This window comes from Pelophylax lessonae (genome assembly GCF_965119305.1).
Source record: "Pelophylax lessonae genome assembly, chromosome: 1".
Lineage (NCBI taxonomy): Eukaryota > Metazoa > Chordata > Amphibia > Anura > Ranidae > Pelophylax > Pelophylax lessonae.
Genome location: NC_138768.1, coordinates 607125315 through 607139203, shown reverse-complemented (window position 1 = coordinate 607139203; position 13889 = coordinate 607125315). Strand labels below are relative to the sequence as shown.

The window sequence follows — 13889 nt, the reverse complement described above, 5'->3', positions numbered from 1 at the left end:
TATTACTAATTTTCACAATAGAAATGTAAACATATGATGTCATGAAATCATATTAGACCAACATATTTACATTGTGTTGAATTCTGAATTATTACAATAATGGAGGTAATGTGGGATACTATAGGTTCAGTTCGCAGCTAACAGTAACATGGCAAAATAAAAATCCCTTTCCTTATGTTAAAGCCATGTGACTTGAGCCTTACATAATGTACTTTATAAAAAAGTGTAATATTTGCTCTAGTATTTTCGATAATACGTGAAATATCAAGGTGTCAATCTTCCAAAAAAATATATACATATATGTAAATTCAAATAAATTGGGGGATAGCAGCACTTAAATATATTGCATATAACAATAAAAAAAAATAACATGTATAGAAAGTAAATGCGCTTATTCAAAACAACAGTGCTAAAAAAATAATTTATAAATTAAAAATGTCCTTTTTCATGTGTGACACAACGAGCTGGAGTGTGGACTACTAGCACAGCTTGATGTTAATGAGATGTGGTTTATCCATCCATAGTGAGAGCTGATTCCAATCCTAAATACAAAATACACAAAAAAAAGGGCTAGAAAATGGTTTAACGGAAAACTCATGTACAAAATAATTTTATTGAATGTCAATAAACTGACTACAGTTTCTCTATTAAAAATAACCCCCCCCCCCCAATGAACATTAAAAGGTGACAACGTTGTAAATAGCACTGTCAGCAGTGTATACCTTTTATCAACTTTTATTGTTCATTGGGTGGTATTTTCTATTGGGAAGCTGTGGTTGGTTTATTCAGACTCAGTAAAATTATATGAAGGTGTTACCTTCATCAACCAATCAGACTGCTTATCCACATTTGAGATATGTACATGAGAACTTATCTACCAGCCAAAGGTTTTGCAAGACTGCATGGCCAGGCATACAGCCAGGGCTGCTGTTAGAAATCATGTGACCTCGTAAGGGCCTACCTGACAGACCACCCCCCCCCCCCTTAATTAAAAAAGTTACAATTCTAAATTTGAGGGGGGGGAGGGGTGACTTGGATGAAATATCAGGGGTCTGACCCCAGCATCTCAACTTTGAGACAGAGAAAGGATTTGGGGACACAGATTCTTCAATTCCTTTCTGTGCAGCCTCAGCTGCACTGAGAATTAACAGGAGACAGAGGCTCCTGGTAATTCATAAACTGAAGCATAGTAAACACAGTTTACTATGCTAATTTATCAATTCACAGAGTGGAATTTTTCCAGTGTTCATTAACACTGGGTATTTGCCCAGCTCTTCTGAACGTCTTTTCTCCTGGCAGGAGTAAAAAATGTGCCTGAAGCCACGTTTTGAAAAAGTGTTTAGGCGGGTCAAGCACTTGGACGTTCCTTCATTCTATAAGCTAGAATATTTAGTTTTATTCTGGCCAGTGAATTTAGGGACCGCTCAAGAGATAAATGCGCGTATGCACGTTGGGCATTTTTCCAGCCGAAACACTCCTCTTCTGCACACGCAAGTGATGGTTTTTCTTTTCTGCCTTTAAATGCTCCTATAGCTAATACTATATATAATATATATATAATACTATACTAATTCATAGCACTGCATTTTATTTCTTATCTTTAAATGCTCCTGCCTGTAAATTCCTATGTGTGCATGTACACATAGGCTATCGTGGAGGAGCGTTTAGAGGCAGAAACAAACCTCTCAAACCTCCTTGATTCACAGTGTGCACGAGACCTTACCAGTTAGTAGAGCCTTTTTGTTTTGTATTTTTTGCTATTAGTGAATTTAAAAAATGAGATACATATAACCAAGCTGAGCGCTGACCGATAAATTTTAATTGTTTTATTTGTAAGATTAGTGGAGGATTAATCTTGATCAGTTAAGCTGCTGCTGACATCAAAACTCACATTTCCGAGAGTGTGCCAAATAGGGATGGGTGAATAGTTCGGCCTAAGCATGAAATCGGGCCGAACATTTGCCTATTCGGCCGTTCCCTGTACACCCAAATTTACAGGGTGTTCGCCCCAGTGAACACCCTGCAATACACTGAGCGCTGCCCAGTGCTTTCTGCGCCCTAATGGGGAAAGCCTTTGCCCAATCAGTGTGCAATGTAAGCTGGTTGCTAAGGAGCAGCGTCCTTAACAACCGATGAGTCATTAGCTGTCAATGTGTTTCCCTGGTGACAGCTTAAAAAAGAAAAGTGCCAGTAAAAAAATAAAAAAAAAAACTGGATGCCCCTCCAGTTCATACCCCCCTTTATGTGATGTTGAAAGGGTGACATAACTAGGTGGCCCCACCCCATGCCTATATAAGAAATGTCAAAGTGCGGAGTGGGTATACGGTGGGAGGCCTCCCGGGAGGCAAGAGCGGTTTTTCTTTTTTTCTATTTTTTGGGCCGGCAGGCGCGTTGTGATTGACGATGGGTTTACATTGGAGGGGGGGGGGGGGGCTTCCAGATTCCAATAAGTCCCCTGCCCGCAGAACCCAACAACCACAGCCTAGGGATGGGGGGAAGAGGCTCTTGTCCCCATCAACAAGTGGTGGGGGGCATTATATTTTTTTTTATTTTTATTGTTACACTAAGCATAATTGAAATCCCTGCTCCTGGAAAAAAAAAAAACATCTTTCACTTTCGTTCATTGACGGACACAGCGACATTAGTTGAATGGGTTATGCTGCGCTTCTTAGGAGTAGGACACTAGGTGGAAAAGGGTTAACAAATTAACGGAACTTTTAACTATGCCCATGGGGCAGTCCCAGGTGGTATACTCCCGATCCAAACAAAATAAGGTGAAAGACACACCTTTCTCCTGCGCTCAGAAGACGACGCTCCCCGACTGCTCTTCCCACAAGCTTTGCAAAAGGCGTCTCAGATGGCTATTGTCTTGCTGCCATAAAGGACTGGGGCAGTCCAACAGTATTGCAAACAAAAAACACAAAAAAAAAAAATGCGCCCTTTTTGTGTTTTTTGGTATACTCCCGCTTCCTGCTCTAGGATTCCGTTTTTTTCTGCCTAGTCAGGAGTAAGGACCTAGCTCCCTGCTGGGATCTCCCAGGCCTGGCATTTTTTGTCATTTTTAAATTAGATTTTTTTCTCTTTTGTTATTTTCTAGTTTTTAATTGTTCCTGTGAAAACTACAAAATAAACTGTTGGACTGGGCGACGCACGGCATATTCTAGATCCTGATGGTCACCCCAGTCTGACCAGTGAGCGTGTGCAAACCTCAGCTCTGTGCTAGGTCAGCCGCGACATGCCCCCACAGGAGGGACTGGCTTGCGAGTTGGACACCTCGCACGGATGCACACGACCTGGTCACGACAGGAGTCGCAGCGTTCCTCGAGCCAGCAGCACCCTTTGTTCAAAGATGGGAGGTGACCTGCATGGAGTGAATCCCGCCGAGTCTCCAATGGTATAGTGAGTAACTCCCCTTTTCTCCCTCAGGAAGTTAGCGGCTGTTGCGGGTCCTCCCGGGGGCAGTGGTCTTAAAGGTGAGCTGCCCTCCCCTAGTTGATCTACCCTCAATGAGGGTTTTTTCCCTTCCCTTCCCCCCCTCTCACCCCCACCTTGTCCCCCCTTGCATTCCCTCATTCCCCCCCCCCCAAGGGGGGCGTCCAGGGGTGTTCTTTTCTTTGATGTGGTGCGTTGGGTGGTCTACAGCTTGTCCCCGTTGTTTTTTTTTGTGGGGCCAGGAGTGCATAATGTACTGGGGGGTCCTGGGTGAGCCTTTTGAGGTGTCTGGGCAGGCGTTTCTCCTGCCCGCGGGCGCTGCCATTGTCTGGTATGTACGGGCATTTTCTTCTAGACCAGTGGTGGCTGGGGCTACTGCACATCCTTGGGGCCTTTTTTCCTGGAGCCCGGTGTGGCCGGAGCTAATGTGCATGCGCGTTGGCCATTTTCTAGTAGCTGCATTTCGTTACAGACGGCGGGTGGCCGCTGGTGGCTGCACGGACGCTCCCCGGTCAGATCGACGGGCTGCAAGAGAATTGGCACCTCTTCTCCTCGCTCCTTGTACAGCGGAGATGCTGGTGGTGAGTCCTGGGGCTGTATCTCCCTGCCTGGTCAGGCTATTTGCAGTGTTCTGGGACCTGTAGTCCCACAGGCATCAATATTGCTGGAGTTTTATTTTTAATACAGCTCTGTTGAAACTTTTCACTGTGTTCCCATTGCAGCACCACGATGGAGCCGGCTGAACATGTCTCACCAACAGACCCACTTTCATACCAGGCTTCTGCAAAATGAGATTCTAACCAAATGGAACAAGCACCCACAGTATCTGGACAAATTGATCCTGTTGAGTCAGGTGGCAAGAGGGTCTCTGCTCCCCGGCACTTCATCAAGGAAAATCATTCCTCCCATTGTTCTGGACAATGGTGACTATGGACACCAGTCTGTCTGGATGGGGGGGGGGTTTCAGAGGAGTCCAGTCTGCCTATCAACATCCTGGAAATTCAAGCCATCAGACTTTGCCTACTCCAGTGGACAGATCGTCTGTGGGGGTGTCCGGTGAGGATCCAGTCGGACAATGCCACTACACAATGCCAGAAGTGCCCTAGCGGCAAAAGAAGTGGCTGGTATTCTGTAATGGGCGGAGCGTCTTGTACCGGCGCTATCGGCAGTGCACATTCCACAGGTGGAAAATTGGCAGGCGGACTACCTCAGTCATCAGGATCTGTGTCCAGGAGAATGGTCTCTTCACTCAGTTTTTCATCAGCTGTGCCTTTGGTGGGGGATACCAGATGTGGACCTGTTGGCCCCTCGTCTCAACCGGAAGGTTCCGAGGTTCGTTGCGAGGTCTCGGGATCCTCTGGCGGATGCTCTGGTAGCTCCTTGGGGCAGTATCGTCTGATTTATGCTATTTCTCCAATACAACTTCTGCTCAGAGGTTGGAGGGATTCTGGTGATTCTGGTGGCACCAGACTGGCCTCGTCGGTCCTGGTACGCCGACCTAGTAAGGTGGGCAGCTGATGGCCCTTGCCGGCTTCCTCTTAGAAGATCTTCTGTCTCAAGGACCGATTTTCCATCCTGCTTTACGATCACTGGCTTTTACGGCCTGGCTATTGAGAACCAGTTTCTAAAGGATAGGGGTTTGTCGGAATCTGTGATTCCTAACTATTTAAGAGCTAGGAAGTCTACCTCTTGAAAAATTTACCATTGAGTTTGGAAAGTATATATTTCTTGGTGTGGGTCTCGGGAATTTCTCCCCGATCCTCCTTGGTATCACGTTTTCTGGAGTTTTTACAAAAAGGTGTTGAGCAACGTTTGTCCTTGGGGACCATTAAGGGTCGGATTTCGGCCTTGGCAATTTTCTTCCAAATACCGTTGGCAATGAATTCCTTGGTTCGCACATTCGTGTAGAGAGTTCGTCATTTGGCTCCCCCGGTGCGGTCTTTAGTGCCTCTGTGGGACCTCAACTTAGTACTATCGGTCCTCCAAAGACCGCCGTTTGAGAATATTTGTGTAATTCCTTTACTTACCTTGTTGCAGAAAGTGGCCTTCTTGGTGGCAGTTACTTCTGCACGCAGGGTCTCAGGGTTGGCTGCGTTGTCCTGTCGGTCGCCTTATCTGGTGGTTCATCGTGACAAGGTGGTGTTTCGCCCCTGTCAGTCATTCCTTCCTAAGATCGTGTCAGGGTTTCACTTGAATGAGGACATTGTGTTGCCTTCGTTATGTCCTGAGCCTAAGCATCCCAAGGAAGTTGCTTTGCATTCGCTAGACGTGGTTCAGGCCATCAGGGTGTACTTGATGGCGACTGAGTCAATTCGGAAGTCGAATTCCTTGTTTGTTCTGACGGAGGGTCCTCATAAGGGACAGGCTGCGTCTGCTGCGAACATTTCCAAATGGATCAGGTAGACGGTGGTGCAGGCCTATTCCATTAAGGGTCAGGTTCCTCCTTTCCCTGTTAAGGCGGATTCTACGTGGACGCTCAGTGCCTCCTGGGCCTTCCGTCATCAGGCTTCAGGTTTGCCAAGCGGCCACCTTGGGTGTCTGTACACACATTCTCCAAGTTCTACAAGGTGGATATTTTTGCATCTGCGGATGATGCTTTTGGCCACAAGGTTCTCCAGGCCGCGGTGGCAGAGACCTCTGCCTCTTGATGGTATTTCTTTTCTGGTTTGTGAGCTCCAGTTGTTCCTGGTTGTGCTCCTTGGTTACCTGGTTGGCTATGTTTAGCCTGTTGGGAGGGAATTGTTCTTGCTGTGTTTGTTTCCCACCTCTCATGCTGTTACTGCTTTGGGACGTCCCATTCGACTAATGAAGATATGTCACTGTCAATGAACAAAAGAGAAAACTGGATTTTTGTCTTACTGTAAAATCCTTTTCTCTGATGTTCATTGACGGACACAGCACCCACCACTCTGCTGAGTTGGGTTATGTATTCTTCTGACCCTGCTTGTTACAAAACTGAATCCTAGAGCAGGAAGTGGGAGTATACCACCTGGGACTGCCCCATAGGTATAGTTAAAAGTTCTGTTAACTTTGTTACCCTTTTCCACCTAGTGTCCTACTCCTAGGAAGCACAACATAACCCATTCGACTAATGAAGATATGTCACTGTGTCCGTCAATGAACATCAGAGAAAAGGTTTTTACAGTAAGTCAAAAATCCAGGTTTTTTTAAATATTTTTTTTATTGATACATGTCCCCCAGGGCAGTACCCAGACCCGAATACCCCTTTTATGGCCAGCTACTTGCATCTAAGCATTATAATGGGCACTTTTGATTTTTCCTCTTCGGCTCCTATAGACTTCAATGGGGTTCATAGTTCGTGTTAGAACGTTTCCCCTGTTTAGGAGTTCTGCTGCAAACTGAACAGGGGTTGTTTGGCCCATCCCTAGTGCCAAAATATCTATTTTGTCTTTCCTAATACCCACGCACTGCCCTGTTACAAGAGAGATACCAACCTGCATTACTAGTATCAATGGAGGGGGGAATTTTTTATGTAAAGATAAAAACCTGGAAAAATGAAGTTAACTCTGTGTAAAAACAGATGTGCTCAATGAACAGGCCTTAGCATACATTTTTTAATTCCTTAAACAGTGCATGAATAATAAAGTGGAAAATTTGGATTTAGATTTGCAGATTATCGCTCACAATTTATTTAGTGCCTATAAAAATTATTTACCCCCTTGTAGGTTTTCATTGTTTTTTTTGTTACAGAAAATCATATCACGATGGATTAATTTTTTTCCCTTTCATTTTAAAGTAAAAACTGATATAAAAGAAGTGGTGTATAAAACAACAATGCAATTGCACACAGGTGTGAATATGTGATTGAATAAAATTTAAATAATAGAAAAAATAGAATATCCGTGCGAAAAAAAAAAAAAAAAAAAAAAAAAAAATATATATATATATATATATATATATATATATATATATATATAATATCAATAAATAAATAAAGAAATATAGATATCTGTGTGGAAAAAAAGAGAAGGTGACCAGCGCTATGAAGTTAGGGTAAATATATAGAGGATATTAAATACCAAAAAAATAGGTGTAAGCTGCCACCAACCAACCTCTGGGGTGCAAGGGTGAGAAGAGAATAAAAGTTTGTGAGGCTGGTTCAGGCGCTACCTATAAATATGACTCGTAATAAAGGTGCAATGATCAATAAATACAAAGTGCATGGAAATTATTTTATTAAAAAGTGCGGGTTAAAGACAATAAAGAAAAGTGCATATATTGTTTACAAAACTCAGAACAAATCCTAATGGGATAGTGAATATTTCCTCCAAAAATAATGTGTAAAAACAACTTAGTGGTGATGAATAACTCAAATAAGTGTCAAAGAGGTGTCTCAACAAAGACCAAATCCTTGGTTTTGTATTTAAATAAAGTGTAAAGTGAAAACAAAGGAGAAAAAGGAAACGTGTGCACATCCGTGTGTAACACCAGATGGCGCACTTGTAATATGACCTATGTTAACAAGTGACGTTCAGACTCTGCCCTACGCGTTTCGTCAGAAGGAAAGGCGTAGGGCAGGGTTTGAACGTCACACGTCACTTCCGGTTACGGAGTCGAGGGCCGTGGAACGCAGAAGCATCCCGGCGCACGCTATACTGATCCAGATCAGCTCAACGAGTGAGTCAACACTGTTTTCCTACACCACCGTCTTGAACTTTTTACAAACTATGGGGTATATTTATGTCTAAGCATACAGATCATCAAGAACATGAGTTTCTAGCCCAACACTAACCCCAGAGCTGCTAACAGCCCATCGGCCCACACACAGGTCGTATTACAAGTGCGCCATCTGGTGTTACACACGGATGTGCACACGTTTACTTTTTCTCCTTTGTTTTCACTTTACACTTGTTTATTTAAAAACAAAACCAAGGATTTGGTCTTTGTTGAGACATCTCTTTGACACTTATTTGAGTTATTCATCACCACTAAGTGGTTTTTACACATCATTTTTGGAGGATATATTCACTATCCCATTAGGATTTGTTCTGGGTTTTGTTAACAATATATGCACTTTTCTTTATTGTCTTTAACCTGCACTTTTTAATAAAATAATTTCCAAGCACTTTCTATTTATTGATCATTGCACCTTTATTTGATCCACAATATCACACCAGTATATATTTAGTGGGGCAGCACTGTGAGATTTAACCACTTTTTTTGCACTATTTATCATTGGCACTACATATCACTCCACGTGTTGACCTACGAGTCATATTTATAGGTAGCGCCTGTACCAGCCTCACGCACTTTTATTCTCTTTTCAATCTGTGTGGAAAGAACAAACGTGAGGCCCGTCCAAAAGCAACAAGGCTGAATTGATGTGTACAAAGGTGGAGAGACCGCGCTCAAACAATAAGTCCAACAAAATATATAAAGTTGTGGATATTAGGTGAATTTTGTGTCCACAAATAATGTGCCAAAAACTCCTCAGAGTGAGTATGGTGAGTTCACTTATCTCAAGGCCACTAATTCAATTGTGGGTTTGTGCACTCCTCCACCGACACCACATGCACAGCCCACTTACCAGGTGTTTCTTGAATATTTGCAGTGTAGTAATATTAGACCACCACAATGATCCACTCTGTACCAAAAACAGATGCCCCTTTAATGTTGCCAGTATAGTAGATCACAGAGGTCCACTTAATACCAAACACGGAACCCAGACAGGTATGCATAGAAAAGGAAGAAGGCTTTATAGTGTTGTCAGAATATTTATACTGCTCTGAATATAACAGTGTCTATTTATGTCAATAAGCAAAGATCTGTGAGGTAGGAAAATCTCAACTTATTTCCACAAATCAATATGTAGCGAATTCTTTTTAATTGATTAATTTCTTTTTAAAAGCATATACCAATCTTAGTGAAAACAGTCTACAGTATGGAATATATAAAAATATTTATTCACAAGACATTTATTCACAATAAATGATCAAACTGGAAATTACACAAAAAGATAACTCTACATAAAATACAAACTTCAAACAATAAATGCAATGTGATGTTTAGCTCAATAATGAAAGTGAAAATAAAACAAAATGAAAGCAAGATTACCTTTTCTCCAGGTATAGCATAAACCATAGGTAAGTGTTCTATATAAACAGACCACAATTGTCTGCGAATCGCACAGCCGCCAGTCACTCCACTGCAGATGGAGCGAGAATAAGCTATACAAAACGGGATACTAAAATTGCAAATAATGCACTGAATCTGATATTAATAAAAATGTATAAAAACAAAAATCCGCTTTATAGAGAAAAATCTACTATGGTTTATACGGCTGGGATTGTAATCTTATTACCCTTAAATATGCAATATAAAACATATAAGGAAAGAAATAAACAATTGTTAATATTATCAAATAACACAGCAAGGTATATTTACAACACTTACGATGGCTGCTAGCTTCAAATGGTCATTACCAGAGTTCTTAAGATGGCTGCCTTCCCAATGAGGGAGGAGTTTCGTTTGGCTTCCCTCAAAGTTTCAGATAAATGATGGAGTAAGATGGAGTATGTCTAGATGAGTATATCGAGGGATGTAGTATTGTGTATGTTGTAAGTGTAAGGGGTGTTGTCAGTATGTAATGTCTCCCCCCTCACATCTGGGTTCTCCTTTTTATATTGTATTGAACAAAGGACTATTAAAATTAACATAAGTTAAACCCAGAGTGATGAAACATTATCCCCATTGGTTGGGATATTCTACCCATTAACTGGGGAGGTCATAGTCACGCCTCCATATTAATTAACCCAATACTTCGGATAATAAAGTTAAATGATGATTTCTTTATATTTAAGATTAACCATAAAAGCAACATATAAACTTGTCCCTACTCTCAGTACATACATAAATGTCCATCTATGTCTCCATCATATACCCTTGGTAATTATTGGATCCGGTAAACCATTTATAAAGATAATTATTAATACAATATAATATTTTTATATTGGAAAATACTAAATTATCCCAAGACTGCATTTGGTAGTATGTCCAAAGGAGGCAGTATTGTACCGTTCATTAGATTCTGCATATAAAATAATTAGAACATATTCTTATCTGATGACCTTATTGACCTCTTGCTAGTGAAAGTCCATTAATTATTTGAATTCTGCCATTACTGACAGACATAGTGTCTGGCTTGTAAGATTTATATCACTTAGTCCAGTCTAAAGCAATTCTTATATAAACACTCCTACCACATGCCTTAAAATGCAGTAATTCATTTTAAAATACATAAGTCCTTACACATACTGTATGTTTCTAAAATAAGGTAATTCGTATTCACTCTTTGTCTAAGTAAGATTACTACTGTAAGAATATAAACCCAACATATGGTATACAGATAATTTCTAAATATATATATGCCTTACAGAATATAATGACATAATTATTGCTAATATCTTCTCACACATAATAATGTATCTTAAAAAAAATATAGTTTAAATGACCCTAATGGAATACACTGGGCTATTGTCCATTGTTGCAATACTTACAGACAGACTGGCCCTACCATTATGTCTTATCTGATGAGATGTCCATGTATCACTTATTTATGACTATATAGATACACAGATCTCTGTTGAAATTCTAGACTCTTTTGTAACAGACATTTTGCAAAAGAACATATATGAACTTTCATTCACCTCCAAACAAGATGGAAGCTGCACTGTTCAAAATCTTATATGCATAAGATGGAATATACATGGCTTTTTAAATCCATTTTTTTTCTATTATTTAATCACCCAATAACCCTGACAGTGTAGTAGGCTTAATACTTTCATTTATTGACAAATCAGTAACTTACATTTCCATAGTTTCAGACCAGCAAAATACATCGAGCAAGGACCGGAATGCACTTCTGTGTTCCACCTGCGATCCACCGACCGGAAATGATGTGGCGGCGTACCCTAGACTTGACGTGTTTCGTTAGCAAACATCTGACGTCATCAGGAGTCACATGATCGCCTACATCGGTTCCTTATTTATATATGCATTGACAACCGGCTCATCCAATCCTGTCCAGTGTGCTTTGATCAAAGAGGCGTTCTAATAAATCGAATTTGATGTCCTTAGTATATATTCTATTGGCTAAGAATATTAAATGGTTGTGCAAACGCTATAACCATCTAGTGGCCATTCTTTTAATTGTCACAGATGGGATTGAACTAGAAATAAAGGGCCTATGCACTTCCAGTGAAGTAAATGAAGGTGATGGTGAAGAATAATCAAAATTATTCAGAAAATATATTAAAGGGGAAAAAATATTAAAGGAGAAAAAAAGCTGCTAATTTGTAGTGTCACCACATGGCAAAAAATAAATAATGCAAATAACCAATATATGCAATATATTTGTTAAATATTAATTCACAAACAATTCCATAAAAATAATAAACAATTAATAAAAGCAATACAATTAATACTTTATCATAAGAATATATATTTAAATTGTTTAATTTTGTATTGAATTTAAAAATGTATTTAATATTAAACGTGCAATTTGAATAAAAATTTGTTAAAATACTTAAATTTTATTTATAATCTTATTAAATGTAAATACCATGAATTTGCTTAAATCTATTTTTAATTCTATTTTTAAAATGTAATAACATTTGAATTTTATGATATTAATTATTTTAATTTAATTTTAAAAACTGATGCAGTAAAAAATAATAATTACAAATAAAACAGTTAAGGTATATATCAACATTCATGCCCAATGGGTGTAGAGTGTTCATTATATAAATCCATTTGGCCTCGTTCTTAGACACCCTCTGGGTCATGTTACCCCCCTCTCCATTGTGGTTTATCCTTATCTATACCACAAAAGACCAAACCAGTAGGGTCTCTTTTGTGACATGTCCGAAAATGAATCAACAAGCTGTGCTTTGGAAAGCCATTTTTAGTATTGTTAATATGTTCATTTATTCTGATACTTAATTTCCTTGTAGTTCTTCAGATATACTGTAACCCACAAGGGCATGTGATAAGATATGTCACTTGAGTAGACTGACACGTAATACATTTTTTTATTTCATAGATTTTAGCTGTACTTATGGATTGAAAGGTGTCAGTTTTCCTAGGTTTGTTTTTAATTGTTTTACAGGCCTTGCACCTTCTACAATGGAAAAACCCTGTTTGATAAAAAAAACTTGACTAAGTGGGTCAGGTACGTTTGGAGCCAAGGAGTGTCTTAGGCTAGTTGCTTTCTGATAAATAAAAGATGGCTTAGCGGGTAAAATATCATTAAGGGTTTTGTCCTATGTTAAAATAGACCAATGTTTCCGGATAATGGACTCAAATTGTTTATAATCTTGGTTAAAATTAGTTAAAATGGCGAGTTCATCGGATAGATTTACCTGTTTTGGTTTGATTCCCAACATATCTTTCCTCGACATTTCTCCAATCTTGTGTTGAATTGATAGCAAACTATTCTGGTTATACCCTTTTTCAGAGAACCTATTCACTAGCATATTGGACTGCTCGAAATAGTCTATCTTCTGTTTACAATTTCGCCGAATTCTCAAAAATTGGCCCTGTGGTATGGCTGGACAGGATTGGATGAGCCGGTCTGTCAATGCATATATAAATAAGGAACTGACGTAGGAGATCATGTGACTTCTGATGACATCAGATGTTTGCTGACTAAACGCGTCGAGTCTAGGGTATGCCGCTACATAATTTCCGGTCAGTGGAATGCAGGTGGAACGCGGAAGTGCGTTCCGGTCCTTGCTCGCTGTATTCCGCTTTGCTGGTCTGGAAATGTAAGTTACTGATTTCGCAATAAATGAAAGTATTAAGCCTACTAAACTATATAGCCTCCTTCCATTTCTCTGCATACCTGCCTGGGTTCCGTGGACCGCTGTAATCTACTATACTGGCAACATTCTTTTTCAGGGCTTGGGCCTGGCTCCTTAGTTCTTGTGAAGGGAACTCTTAAGGCGTCAGCATACCTAGACATTTTGGACAATTTCCTGCTCCCAACGCTGTGGGTACAGTTTGGGGTTGGCCCTTCCTGTTTCAACATGATTGTGTACCAGTGCACAAAGCAAGGTCCATAAAGACATGAATGAGAGAGTTTAGGGTGGAGGAATTTGACTGGCCTGCACAGAGGCCTGACCTCAACCCAATAGAACATCTTTGGGATGAATTAGAGTGGAGACTGTGATACAGGCCTTCTGCCAGCATGTACTGTTACATACTGAAGCAGAGCATGATCCCCCCCTTTGGAGACTGGACTGCAGGGCAGTATTCCAAAATTATAACGACCTGAAACACAGCTCCAAGATGACCACTGCCTTACAAAAGAAGCTGAGGGTAAGCAAGGTCTCCAACATCCATCAGGTCCGTGATGTCATCATGGAGGAGTGGAAGAGGACTCCAGTGGCAACCTGTGAAGCTCTGGTGAACTCCATGCCCAAGAGGGTTAAGGCAGT

General features: G+C 40.5%; 1 protein-coding gene across 1 annotated transcript in view; it reads left to right on the top strand.

Moving 5' to 3' along the window:
* The window catches only part of TBCK (TBC1 domain containing kinase), a 554412-nt gene that overhangs the window by 81885 nt on the left and 458638 nt on the right, over positions 1-13889 (top strand). The window lies entirely within an intron of this gene.